Raw genomic sequence first — 15,416 nt, 5'->3', positions numbered from 1 at the left:
CCGGAACTAAAATGGACTCCAGTAACAATCCAGTCAGTGGTGCAGTTTGGTATTTTTTTTACTCTGGACTTAATGGCTTTTCTTTTTTGAGAGGGGGGTGCTTACTAGATGGTGATGTTTATTGCTTCACTTACTTCAAAAATGTGGTAAGTCAGCCTAGCTGTGTTTCAGGACTTTCCTACTCATTCTGCTGCAGAATCCAGGTGTGTGTGTGTGTTTTTTTTAAAAAAAACTGAGTCCTACCCATTGTAACTGGACACACCATTTAGGTCACAGCTACATCTTTCATTAAAGAAACATTGTACCACAGTAAAGTAATGGGTACCCACAAAGCATGCTGGGAACTGCAGTTCACACCATAGAGCTAGAGTTTCCTGGGAAGAGGAATTGATTGTTAGTCCACCCTGGGAATTGTAGTTCTGTGAGGGGTATCCTTGCAACACTTAGCACCCTTAACAAACAACACTGCACAGGATTATTTGGGGGAAGCCATGACTGTTAAAGTGGCATAGTCGTCCTTTAAACGTAAGCTGCAGATGTGGTCTCAATCAAGTAAACCTCTATCTGAATTACTCACCATCAATTATATTCCGTTTAAAGCATGCAGCTACATTAGATACAGATGGTGTTTCTCTTGACATTCCTATTCACAATTGGAGACAGCACTTCTCAGGGTATATAGCTCTTTTCAATTCGGAGGCTAGAATTCAGAATATACAAGGTCTGAAGTACTTTCACATTCATCAGAGAGACGTTCAAAAGCAGGACATCACTCACATGAGACAATCCCTGAGGATGAAAAGAATAATATACAGCTGATGCCCAAATTGTCAAACCTATAAAATGGGGAAGGGGAAATATACATTTTTGAGGGTTCACCCGAGAGCAAAGCAAATATAATTTTATGATTAACTGTAAATTTAAATCCACAATGGAGATATATATTGTATGAAAAGAAAACACTCTGAAGCTTTTAATATTCCTGGGATATTTTCCCATACAAGGGAACTAATGAACACCCCCTTTGCCGCCCAACTAGTCTTAAACTCTAGAATGTTGAGTAAGTAAAAATATCTGAGACGTTTGCTAGCTTGCTTGATACAGTTTCTGAAAAGTTCCCTTTTGTCTGCTTTGTTTCCTTTCCTGGAGATTTCACCCACTGCTGCAGGGGGAAAATGGTGTTATTTCAGCTGGATCTCATTTAAGGAGTCTTGTTGTAAATTCTGCAGGAACCTCAAACAAATATGAGAAAATGGCCAGTGAGGGTTAGCCAAAGAAAAGGAGGTGAGTGGGATGGCAGGAAGAGAAAAATAGAATAATTTCAGCCACTCTGCTTTGTTTCTTGCAATAATAATAATATCATAGAATTGCTTGATTCTCCAAAGCCACAATAAACCTTGAGTAAATAACAACCACCACCGTTATTTTTTAATATAAAGGATTAATTACATTCTGCCCAAAATGCCAGAAGTCTGGTTTTGATCCAGCTCAAAATATGTATGGCCTTCTGAGCCACTGAAATGGAGGAAATCTGCCCAGATTAGCTCTTTTTTTAAAAAAAAAATTGCTAATTTATACAGAAGAAAGGTCACTGGTTTAAGTTGCCCAGATGCAGAGTTGCAGTGGAGCCAAGAAGCTGTATGTAATATTGGGAATGGAAAATGCATAGAGAGCCACAATTCTCCTAATAAAAATTGTTGTTCTTCCATTCAGAGAATCCTTTCCTGTAATCTAAAACGCTGACAGTTGAGTGCCAATGGGATTGTAGCCAAAATGGGCCCACTGAAAAAAGAAGAACATGCTGGGGGGGGGGACACCTCAAGGTTTGCAGAAGAACAAAAAGAATGGGGGGAAAAACAAAAGGTTGAAAAGCAAGCAAACCCAAAAACAGTGCAATGAGGACTGAGAATGCTCAGCAGAGTGTTGATTGCCAGTTTGGAAAAGCAGAACAACAAGCACACACAAATTAAAAACATTTATAAACAATCAAATGTCCCCACAGCTAGATAAGTTCAAGGTTACCAAGAACAATGTATTTCAGTCATCCAATACTCAGGTGAACAGGAATGCTTTTTGATTTCACCTTTGTTTTAATAATGATGGAGGGAGACAGACAGCAGCCCAGAGGGCATTCTATAATAACGTTGAACAATGGCCACCCTACACTAGCACTGAGATCACCAGCAACCTTGTTTTAGATTTTAGAAACTGAAAAGACTGAGAAATAATTGTTGAAAATGGAACCCCATTGAGTATTCACTCTGTACAGTGAATGTGGTCTCCCCCCAGATATTGTTGGACTGCAACTTGCATCAGCACTAATGAGCATGACCAATGGTCAGAGATGATGGGAATGGTGGTCCAGAAGCCTCTAGAGGGTGCCAGGTTTGTTACCCCTGCTCTACACATATCCCACAGTTATGCTGAAAAGCTCTCGAGCCACAGAGGACACCATCCTGTTCTTTTGAGCATCACTGTCCCCAGTGGCCTCCAGTGACATGGATGGATGCAAATAAAAATACACAAAGCATAATTTTATTTTACTTTGTTTCCTTTTCCAGACAAATATTGTCTCCTAAAGCAGCACACATCAATTAAACAAAGTTAGGTGACGTGCTCTGCTTTGGGGGGTGTCAAAGGATTCCATTAGAAATGGAAACAGGAACAGAAATCACCACAATTTGCTTGTTCATCCAAGGTCAAGAACAGTAATCATGCAAGCAAATATGTGTGGTATTGTTTGTCTGTAAGCGTTATGTAAATAATTCTGTTATTTCTGGCATTGTTTTTGATGTCTCCATTCCACTGAAATGCATAGAATTTATTTCCATAATTAATTATTTTAGTTTCGGACATACTGGATAGCAAGATGAACAGCACAGGTTTTAGTGAAAGCCAAACTGCAGTCTAGTAGAATGGAAACAATGGTAACTGCTATGAACACAAAATGGGATGGAAATCACTCCCTCCTTACATCCATATCTGATTGCTAATTCCCAGAGCAGTTAAACCATTAATCCCTCTTCCCAGGAAATTCTGGGAATTCTAGCTCTTTGAAGGAAATAGGGAACGCCTAACAACTCTCAGCATTCTTAACACAGTTCCGAGGATACTTTGGAGAAAGCCAGGACTGTTTAAGAATGGTATACAGTACTAGTGCTTCAAATGTATAGTACATACAGTGCCTCAGTTCCATGGAATTCAGGAACTCATCGGTGCCATTGACTCCACATCCCATTCTACTCTGGACCTCTTCATTCTACCTTGGGAGCAACATTGCTCTCTCTCCACTGAGATGTTTCTCATTTAATTAACAGATGTTTCACAACTGTTAATAAAAATGCCCAGCCCTCTTTTTGAACATCTGTTTTCTTTGTGTTTCCCACATATGACATAGTAGACATAACACGCTACACAAGGCACAAAAAACCTCCAAATGTCCTCTCTTTGTGTTCCAGCATACTGTGGTGGTCTCTCCTTTCATTCTGGAGGACAATTAAGAGTCCAATCCTTTAGCAAAAGGCAATCTGACAAGGGGAAAGGAATTGTCTTCATTCTCCCCCTGCCCTCTAGCATCATCTGAATTTTATAGGACAAAAGTCCTATGTGGCCTTTTAAAAGGCTCAGATGAAGAGGAGAGGGCATGGGTGTTCACCCTGGCTGACCCTCTGACCTATTCCTATCAGGATTTGTAGCCTTGATCATGCAGTGTTCTAAACTGCATTGTGTACCTAAACCGCATTTACAGCAGGCACCACCCTGCTCCAGACCTTGTCCTTCTTCCAAATTTTGTGCACAGCAATGTGCAATGGGAGTTTGCCATTGATTTCCATTCCTTCTGTTCAGTGAGTGGGAAGAGCAGAGACAATGTGCTAGGATCATTAAAAGAACCCAAGTAGATCTGGCCAAAGGCACACCTTGTTATCACAGTAACCAACCCGATGCTTCTGGGAAGCCTGAAAGCTAGACATGAGAGAAACAATTCACTCTCCACTCTCCACAGTAGCATACTGCTACTGACAGAGAGCCATCCATGTGGTCTTCCACAAGTTGGGGGTCCTCTTTTAATCATGGAGGTGTTCTGGGTGTTCTAAGGTTCTAAACTGAGTTAAGAACATTCATGAATATGAGAAGTCTCCCTGCTTCAGAAGTTCACCCTCCAACTCATAGAAGTTGATGATTAATGGGGATAGGGTGTCCATGCTTGTTTGCATGTGTGCCTGTGCCAAGATTCTTCCTGCAAAGTATCTTACCAATGCAAATGACATCAATAAAACACTGTACAAAATGAGTTGTGATGCAATCATGTGCAAAAATCACATTGATGCCTTTTTTGCAGTGTGTAATCAGTATACACATGCAATGAACTGACAGGACTGAAAGATGCAAAGTATATAAAAAACAAGGGGATGCAAAGGGAGAAATCCATTCATCTCTAGTCACACTGTGTTGTCTGATTGACCAGCCTATTAATTTCAGTAACTGAAAAAGATAATCCTCCACACATGGTTGCAGTTGGAGGGAGGTTCCAGTTGTGTGTGATTCGAGCAAGAAAGCAGCACATCAGCTAATGTATCTTAACTGCAGATAATGTTCTGCTTTAACTGAAACAGGATGATTCTTAGATTTCAAAAGACAGGATTTTGGAAAAGTTATTCTTCCACTTTTTTAATAAATAAAGATTAAAGAGCAGCCTTGAAGCTGAAAAGAACGATGGGTTCCTTCCCTTAGCAGTCTGGATAAAAAGTATTTGTATATTTTGGCTTCTAGTAGTCGAACTAGAATTGCTATATAAACGTCAGCTGGAACTGAGAGAGCCAACAACTTGGCCTCCCCTTCCCTACATCTAAATTCTTATTATTGCCAGACCAAACTACCCCACCCCCTTTCTGAATGCAACTTTTAAGAATGGCTTCATTGTAAAAAAAGGGGGGGGCAAGAAATTAACTCAGTTTTCCAATGGAAAGGCTATAATCTGGCAACAGCTGTTTATAGTTATATGCAACCCATGGTTAAAGCTTTTAAAGTCTGCTTCTTGTTTAGCTGGCTTGCAAATGGTGTGTGTGCATGTGTGTGTGTGCATGTATGAGTGAGAGAGAAGTGGGTGGCAGGTTGAGAGGCAGGTTAACCCCTTATTGCATCTTAACAACACAAGGCCATTTAAACAAGGACAGGGGGGTGGGAAATCCTCCATGGCTGACGTGGCAAAGAATTCTAGCCAGCATCTGTGAATGAGAAGTCTCTCCCCTTTGTTTTCCTGGCTTGAAAGTTAGAGACTAATGAGTGGTGAACATTTCTTGAAGCAAATCAGCAGAAACATTGCCAGAACCATTTATATAAGCCCACATACACAGCATGCATCTCTTACACTCTTGAGTTAAAATATGAACAAAAGAAGAAATTTCTGGGTAGCTCTCTCCTTCTATCCAATTCGGGGGGGGGATGTTTGCTTCAAAGTATTATTTGCTTGCACTTGGAATTTCTTTGTTTTCCCCAGGTTCTCCTTTTGTAGAATGAGGTGTGAGGATAGTGAGAAGGAGATCTTTCGACAGTAGTTGAGTGTTAGTGATCATCTTTTATGCCTGACAACTCCACAATGGCAAGACAAATGACTAGTCTAATCTGTTACATACCGTTGGGCTGTATTTCAAGGGTCCATTTAAAAAAGAAGTTGAGATGAAGAGAGAATGAAGCTATTGCTGTAAATAGAAAGTTTGGCTAATGCGAGACAGCAAAGCGACTCAAGAAAGGAGAGGGGGGGAAGGTTTTATGTGCAAACTAATTATTCTACTGGGTCAGCCAAGCCTCCAGGAAATAGTTTGCAGTACAGCTGGCCACAGTTGTCCAGGGAACACATACTTAGCTAATCTATCGGCAAGCATGCCATTTTGTATTTTTGTGTTTTTTTAAAATGATGTGTAAGCGTATTTTGGAAGTGTTTTAATTCATACCAAGTGGAAAATATTACTTGAGCTAGAGAAGTTACATATTCACTTGCATTTTTGTGTTTCAGAGAAGACTTACTATTTCAGGGAAATATTCATAACTGAAATACTGTAAACTGGGGAAAACAACAACAATAACAAGGAATGATATCAGTGGTGGTTGCACAATGGCACTGGTAGGCCAGAAGGCAGGGAACCGAAACAGTAAGTGGAGCCTAAGTCAGGGACAGGCAGAGCAAACTCATTCCAGTTTTGTCCCTATCTTCCTCTCTGCAAGGGTAAAGTTGAGACTGTGGAGGAGGAAGCTGAAAGCCAGTCAGTGGGCACAGAACATGGCAGCTAGGTTGCTTGTGATGGCAAAATCCCACCAGCATATAGCACCCTGCTTGTCGGATTTGCACTGGCTAGTAACCAGCTGCTGGGTCAAGTTCAAGGGGTTGGTACAAACATGCAAGGCCCTATACCGTTCAGAACCTGGCTACCTGAGAGATTGGTAGCCAGAACACTCCAAGCAGCCTTTGAAAGGCACAGCCCTGATACTCCCCAGAGGAGGAGAGGAGTGGTGGTGATAGATGGCTCCCTACTGAGGGGAACAGAGGCAGTAGTGTGTGGAGGAAACAGAATGTCATGGGAGGTGTGCTATCTTCCAGGTGCAAAGATTCACAATATAATGGAGAAGTCGCCAAGTCTTATAAAGCCATTGACCACTACCCCTTCTTTCTGATTCATGTTGGTACAAATATTACTGCCACAATAGCCTGCAACACATAGCAAGGGACTATGAGACACTGGGAAGGGAGCTGAAGAGACATGGGGCACTCCTTTCATCACTCCTTCCTGTTGAAGGTCATGGCTGAAGAATAGAAAGGAAAATACTTGAGATAAACCACTGGCTGTGCAGGTGGTGTCGTCAGAAAGGATTTGGCTTCTTGGATCATGGTCTCCACTTCCTTGAGGTAGCACTTCTGGCAAGAGATGCACCTCACAGCAGCTGGTAAGAATGTGTTTGCCAAGAGTCTTGAGAATCTGATTAGGATAGCATTAAACTAGATCTTGAAGGGGAGGGAGAAAATAACATGAACGACAAAAGAGCACCTGGCACTGGGGATAGTAGCTCCATTGATGCACAGGAAACTGAGGTGGTGCTCCAGAAACCTGCTAAAGGGCAAAAAACTACAGGAAGGAAGCAGCTGCAGGGAACAACTCATGATTTCAATTGTCTCTACACAAATGCACAGAGTAGGGGAAACAAACAAGATGAACTGGAGCTTTTAACACAGGGTGGCAAATATGACCTGGCGGGATGAAACTCATGACTAGAATGTAGGAACTGAGGAGTATATCCTGTTCAAAAGGAATAGACCCAACAGGAAAGGAGGGGGAGTAGCATTATATATAAAGGATGTATACACTTGTGAAGAAATCCATGACCTGGAGCATGAAAAGCAGATTGAGAGTGTATGGGTAAAAACTGTAGGAGAGATAAACAACAGTGACCTTACTGTGGGTGTCTGCTATAGACTGCCAAACCAGATTGGAGACTTGGATGATGCCTTACTAGAGCAGATTACCAAACCTTCCTAAAGGAGGGAAATAGTAATCATGGGGGACTTCAGCTCCCCCAATATCTGTTGGGACTCAAACTCTGCCAAGACTGTAAGGTCTGACAAATTCCTCTATTGCCTTGCTGAAAATTTCATTTACCAGAAAGTGGCAGAACTAACAAGGGGATCAATTTATCTTGGACCTAGTCCTCACCAGTAGGGAGGAACTGATGGATGAAGTGGAAGTGCTTGGAAACTTTGGAGGAAGTGATCATGCTCTCCTGGGTTTCAGGATACAGAGGCAAGGGAAAACTGAGAGTAGTCAGACACACACTCTGGACTTTAAGAAGGCCAATTTTGAAAAGCTGAAGGAGTTACTGGGTGTGATCTTATGAGGAGCACTGGAAGGAGCTTGGTATGTTTAGCCTGGAAAAGAGGAGACTGAGAGGAGATATAGTCATCTTCAAATATCTTAAGGGCTGTCACATGGAGAAGGGAGCTTGTTTTCTCCTGCTCTGGAGGGTAGTACTTGAACCAATGGCTTCAAGTTGCAAGAAAGGAGATTCTGACTAAACATTCAGAAAACTTTCTGACAATAAGAGCTGTTCAGCAGTAGAACAGGCACCCAGGAGAGGTGGTGGACTCTTCTTTCTTATAGGTTTTTAAACAGAGGTTGGATGGCCATCTGTCATGGATGCTTTAGCTGAGATTCCTGCATTGCAAGGGGTTGGACTAGATAACCCACAGGGACCCTTCCAACTCTAAGATTCTATGATTCTACGATCCCTTATATACCCAGCAAATCCTTGCAGTCTGTGAGAAAGTTTTTTCTGCAATTCTGTAGCCGTCTCAGTCCATGCTAAATAGGTTGCCCCCCAATGTCCCTAAGTTGACCTACACTAACTTATGTACCATTTCAAGCATTACATTTATCCTTTGGTGGTGGGGGGGATGTATTGTACTGTAAATAACCAAGTTCAGCTCCAGCATTTCCCCCCCAACATAGCAATTGTGTTTAATGAGCAGCACTCCATTGTCTTGCTTCACATGCACAAATCTAAACTCAATTCAGCTGGCTAAGTCTTCAATGAAGCATTGCATTTATGGGAGGAGACAGCCTATAAAAAGGCAACTGATTGCAGCAATTAGAATATCTTGATGACACCATCAGCTGAAAGAAAACAACAGCAACTCCATTTACCCCAACTAGGGGGTTCCGGGTTGTTCTTTGGAACTCGTGTCAAGCCTAACATACAAATTAAGGGGTTGAAAGGCATGCTCAGTTACCATGGTTACATGTAGGAAAATGTCAGCTGCACTACTGGAGTAAATGTACGAATGAAAACTCCTGACATGTGTACAGACAAGAATTATTCCAGCCCATGGATTCTGGAAAATGAAAATCATCTGGAGAAATTAAATAGTTATCATGTTCACTTAGCAGCGCCCCTTTCTCAGTTTAGGTGTAAAACTGCCCCGATAATCGGTGACAGCGGGATGCATGAAGCTGAAGAACAGAAAGTTGAATTGCCCGTCTTCTTGTCACAGGAACACAGGAAGCTGTCTAACAGTGAGTGAGGCCATTGGTCCATCCAGATCAGTATCATCTACAGCTCTAGCAGGGAGTACTTCCCTGTCCCACCCGGAAATGCTGCAGGCTGAACCTAGGAACTCTTGCATGCAAAACAAATGTTCCAGTATTGAACTATGCCCCTTCCCCCAGTGTGTTTTCGAACTTTGGTAATGCCTCTCGCTTGCCTTAATCTTCCCAAGTTTTGTTCCCACCAAAGTTTTGTTCCCACCAAAGAAAGATACAGCTTCTACTGCAGAAAGACTTTTCAATGCTTTTTATGCTGAAAGAACTGATTTCAGCGAGATGTTTCTTTCTGAAATATAGTTGGAGAAACGAGAATCTGCTTGCAGATGACATCTCTTATCTTCTTTCAACAAAATGTGAATCTTCCCAGCTGTGATGCATTCAATTTGAGAATTAAAATATTGAAGCCAAAAAATAAAAAATGAAAGACAGCGTATGAGTGTGTACAGAAACAAGCCTTCTGTAGGAAGGTAACATGTAAATCCATTTCTCCACCCACCTTTGTTCCTCTTCCACTGGCATATGGCCTTATTTATTTGTTTGCTAGTTTATTTCATTTATAGCTCACCTATTCTTCAGGGACTCAGGTGGCGCTGTGGGTTAAACCACAGAGCCTAGGACTTGCCGATCAGAAGGTTGGCGGTTCGAATCCCCGCGACGGGGTGAGCTCCTGTTGCTCGGTCCCTGCTCCTGCCAACCTAGCAGTTCGAAAGCACATCAAAGTGGAAGTAGATAAATAGATACCGCTCTGGCAGGAAGGTAAACGGGGTTTCCGTGCACTGCTCTGGTTCACCAGAAGCGGCTTAGTCATGCTGGCCCCATGACCAGGAAGCTGTACGCCGGCTCCCTCGGCCAATAAAGCGAAATGAGCGCCACAACCCCAGAGTTGGCCACGACTGGACCTAATGGTCAGGGGTCCCTTTACCTTTACCTATTCTTTAAGGAGCTCAAGGTGTTGTTCATTGTTCTCTTGCTACTCATTTAATCCCCACCACAACCCTGCTGGGTATGTTAGACTGAGAGGCAGTCACTGGCCCAAGGTCACCCAGAGAGCTTCATGGCTGAGTGGGGATTGTCCCTGGTTGATAGTTGTTTGCAGTCCAAGGGGTCCAGATTCTTAAGGAGTACCACTGCTGCAGAGATCATGCCCTCATGTGGCGAAGCATTAACCACACTCTGGACCAGGGGTCAGCAAACTTTTTCAGCAGGTGGCTGGTTGGTCCATTGTCCCTCAGGGGGCCAGACTATACACACACACACACACACACACACACACACACACACACACACATATGTGTGTGTGTGTGTGTGTGTGTGTGTGTGTGTGTATTGAGGGGAATGAACGAATTCCTATGCCCCACAAATAACCCAGAGATGCATTTTAAATAAAAGGTCACATTCTACTCATGTAAAAACACGCAAATTCCCAGACCGTCCGCAGGCTATATTTAGAAGACTATTGGGCCTACCCATGCTCTGGACCTAACCAGTTGGGACCCCTTTGATAGATTTAATAAGCCAGAAGGGATAGGAGTTAAGAGAGCACATGGTCAGGCATATTGCAGCAAGCAATACTGAAATTGATTCCACATCATCGATCTTGACATTAGATACTTCAACTGGAGCTGAAACCACTGCAGAATCAAGTACACTCCAAAGTGATAACAAAGTTATAATAAATGCAGGAGGCACATCCCATACTGTAAGGAGGAAGATGATAAGTCCACTTCTCCCTCCCCTCCTTGGCGGACCTTGAGGTCTCAAATTTCAGTGACCTCCTGTTTGACGCCAAAATTTGGAACTCCTGCCACCTCTAACACTCCACTCTAAATCCTAATTGTGACATCCCCTGTGGTGCCCCCAAGGCTGCAAGCCCAGTGTCATTGAACCAGCTGCACTCTCCTAAATCCAGCTCTGCTCCCCTTGTCTCTCATTCAAGGGGAATGCCATGAAACCAAAGTTCCTTTCTACCAGTTTCTCACTCCTGGTTCAAGTTACATGTGTGTCTCCCACAGTGCCTGCCTCAGGCCTGTGCAGGGAGGGGGCAGCCAGGTAAACTTGCCTTGGAGGGCTAAGTTGGACAGGACCCCCCATCAGGGATCAATTGCCTTTTTGTTTGAGTTTATAACCTAATTCTATCAAGACTCCCACCCCAGGCCTCAGACAAGCTCTGCACAGGCCTTCCTGGCCTACAACTCCATATTCTGAGTGACAGTGGTGGGTGCCCCTGCCTCTGTGACCTCCCAAAGTGTCAACCCAAAGTGGCAAGCCCTTTGGCATTGGCCCCTTTAGGGATGGCCCTGCCAGGATCGACCCCACTGCTTGCAGAAGAGCCTGTTCTCATAGCAAGGCAGGCTCTGGATCCCATCCACAGCCAGCTGTGTTCACTCAGCCTGGAATCAAACAGTACCCCACACTGCAATCAGCACAAGCTCTCTCTTACCCACAGGCAGATATTTCACAGGACGAACTGATGTAAACAAAAAAGCACACCCACTCTTGCTGCCTAGGAGAGCAGACCAAGCAGGGGCCAGGAAGCTGCCAACCAACCCCTTGTTTAGTCCTTGGTAGGTTTGCTCCCAGTGCTGGGATAAATTGCCCTAAATAAATATTGAAACAGTGCGGTCCTCTCCATCCTTGTGCTCCCAGTTTCTCATCACCTGTCCCACCTAGCTTTTGGAGGGTGTTGTGCCCAAGTGCCTTCCAAACCCTGGAGTTGGTACTGTGTAAGGACACACACAGAGCTTCCTTTGAAAGTCTAATTGTGAGATAATATCCTTCTCCCTGCTGCCTTTAACTATGTCTGGAGTAAATCCAAAATAATAATACAAAAAGATTGATTCCATGACTTTTGCCAGTGTAGCAGAGAAATGAGTTAGGCCCCAGTTGCTCGTGATTAATGTATAAATGTGCAAGAGATTAGTAATGCAATTGAAATCACAGGGTTGTGGGCTACAGGAATGCAGCTCCATCATTCTTGGCCCTACAGTCTTAAGTGACAAAAATAATTTCAAAGGCATATGAAAAATGTTAGAAAAAGTTTAAAGCAAATGCCAATTGAGAGAAGGGTAATGTGTTACATCACCTTCAAGTTTGTTCGGATTTTATACAGCAGTATACATTTAGATGAGAGTGTATGCATTTCCAGGGCTGGCCCCTACCATTAGGCAGAGTGAGGCAACCGCCTCAGGTGGCAAATGCTGGAGGGAGGGCAAACAGCAGCTGTTGAAGAACAGAGCTGGGTGGGTCAGGCAGCTTGCCCTTTGTCTCCTTAGCTAGCTGCCCTCAAATGCCATGGACCACACTGTTTGGTCACCAGTGTTGAGATCACATTCAACTGCAAGTCTGGTTGGCTTATCTATGAGTAATGAGAGGAAGCATCTTGCCCTTTGCATCAGGTAGGAAACGGTTGTGGTCTGGACCAGCCTGTTCCATCCAATTTAGCAGCACTCATGTATATCAGTGGTTCCCAAACTTTCTCCCCCCATGGACCACTTGAAAATTGCTGAGAGTGTTGGCGGACCACTTAATGTTTTTTCTGCCTGCTGTAGCAATTGTAAAGTGCTGTGCTAGATGCTGTATGGTTTTTAATTGGATTTTACTGCTTCTTTTATTTCTTATATATTATATTGAATATAATGAAATACAGTTTGAGGAATAAAAGAAGCAATCAAAATGCAATTAAAAATCAATATGAATATTTAATATGATGGATGTGCCATCTCTTGTCTTCAACCACAACTCCATAAACATACCACCCCTGAATATGGCTCATGGACCACTGGTGGTCTGCAGACCACACTTTATATGGAAGCATATGAATTTGTTTATTTTAAGGTATGTTCTGCTTTGGTGTTTGGACAGAAACAACGAGAGAGAGAGAGAGAGAGAGAGAGAGAGAGAGAGAGAGAGAGAGAGAGAGAGAGATGATAGATATAGATATCCCAGCCATATTGCCATTGGGAGGGTGTCCTTGGAAGCAGTGTCCTAAGCATATTCTGATATTCTGGTTTTCCCCCTCCAAGAGATCCCAGCGCCCTGCCATGATGGAAAGTTTGTTTTTTTAAAAAAAAATAATGTTTTATTATGTTTTTATATATGTTGGAAGCTGCCCAGAGTGGCTGGGGCAACCCAGTAAGAGGTGTGGGGTGTGAATAGTAAAATTATCATTATGGAATGGGACGTCCCTATTTTCATCTGAGAAATGTTGCAGGGTAGGGAACTGGCATTTGTGGTTTCATTGACATGGGGAGAAAATGGAAGAGAATCCGTTTCCACACAGAAAGAGCAGAAGGAAAAATGCTTTAGCTATATCAGAGCCTCTTCTGTTGTTTCTTCACAGCCACCTACCAGTAGGACTGCTATCTGAAATTGTTATTGTTAGTTTTAATACAAAATGTGTAAACAACTTACAGCAATTATTAAAAATAAAATACACAATGCAAAACATTAGTGAAACAATAAATAATAAAAGCAGATGATTTTTAAAAGCCAGCAGACATAAAAAGCAGCAAACAGCCCCCAAGGGGCTAAAATAATAGACTAAGGTTGCAGTCTGAACCCTAATTACCAAGGAGATAGCGCCAGTGCATTAAATAAGGGCTTGCTTCTGAGTAGACATGATTAGGAGTGTCAAATGACATGTGATGGTAATGAGAGAGAGAGAGAGAGTCCTCAAGGACATGGGGGTCCTTTCAGAGAGACTGGGGGTCCAATCTGGATCATGAGCCTGTGATAGGGATCTGTTCAGCACAGATATGCTTCAGTAACATATTGGGAATGAAGGAAGAGAAAATTGAACAAAAAGAAGCAAATGCTGCAGAAAATTGCCCATGTCCCAGTGCCAGCATTAATTTTAGAAATTCTTCTCATTAAACTGGAATCCAGGAGGAGGAGAACACTGGATAGACCAAACCGATGGAACAGCACAGGAACGGAATGCAGGTTTCTATTCATCCCTAATTTTCTTTAAAACCAATCATCCTATTTTGGACCTGTGTCACTAGCCTGATTCACTTGTTCTTTCTCTATCCCCCTTCCCGTTCTTCAATTTCCATGCAACACCCATTCTGTTTCTTCCTATTTCCACAACAGTGGAAATGTTTTAGCTGTTTTTAATTGATCTTAAATATACTTTTATTTTTATTATATTGTTTTATCATGTAAATCCTGGGCTCCTTTGGGAGAAAGGGCAGGATATAAATGTAATTGTTGTTGTTGTTACACCAAGCCCACAACTTAACTTGTGTGCATTCAGGTTTACGTGTGTGACAAAATAAAAATAAAAAGTGGGTGGGATGTGGGTGGGGTTCCAGAAAAAATAACTTTGGCTGTTCCACTTGCCATTGAACCCAGTGTGTTTTGATAATTTTGGCTTTAGGCACAATCCCTGGAATGTAACCCCAACCTAAATTGTGGGCTTACTGCATTCTGATTGTTTTTTTTTAAATGGGGGGTTTAGAATGTATACAGTATATTTTCTCTCAAATTTCTCTACATTTCTCAATGTAGTTATTCACAAAATACACATTATTTAAAATGGGTTGAAGTCATGCCAAAATCAGATTTTGGTATGCCATCTTAATACAAAATGGTGGCTAGCAGCCCAGCTTTAATGACAACCACTGCTCCAGTGTGGTGTAGTGGTTAAGAACGGTGGACTTGCATTCTGGTAATCGCATCCCCACTCCTCCACATGCAGCTGCTGGGTGACCTTGGGCCAGTCACACTTCTTTGAAGTCTCTCAGCCTCACTCACCTCACAGAGTGTTTGCTGTGGGGGAGGAAGGGAAAGGAGAAGGTTAGCCGCTTTGAGACTCCTTAGGGTAGTGATAAAGCGGGGTATCAAATCCAAACTCCTCTTCTTCTTCTTCCAACCTCAGGAACCCTTGGGCCAAGTATGGCAATGATATCTTGGGAGGCAGCTGAACCTATAGAGAGCTGATAGGCAGACAGGGAGACAAATCGCTTTCCAAAATATATACAGTAGATGGATTACTGGTGGATTAGGTCAGTTATTATTGGAATTCATGAAGAACAAATCCTCAAGCATCCCCACTGGGGACTGCCATCGCTTCAAAGACCAGGAGCCCTCCAAGAGGGGGACCCAGATGCTCTGCATTACACCCCTTAGATGATAAGTTGTAGAATCCCATCACAGTGATGCCAGCTTAGTAAGCAATTTTAGATTCATGGATGAAAAATGGAATAGAACTATTGGCGCACAGCTGACTCCCATTCTAATAAGTGCTTATTAAGACGTGGGCAGCCTTTCAATTATTTTAACATTATTATAGTGCATTTGTATTTATGAAACTCAGTTGTGTCTGTA

Source organism: Podarcis melisellensis (genome assembly GCF_964234715.1).
Source record: "Podarcis melisellensis genome assembly, chromosome: 8".
NCBI lineage: Eukaryota > Metazoa > Chordata > Lepidosauria > Squamata > Lacertidae > Podarcis > Podarcis melisellensis.
The sequence above is the reverse complement of the archived record's forward strand: the minus strand, read 5'-3'. Positions refer to the sequence as shown.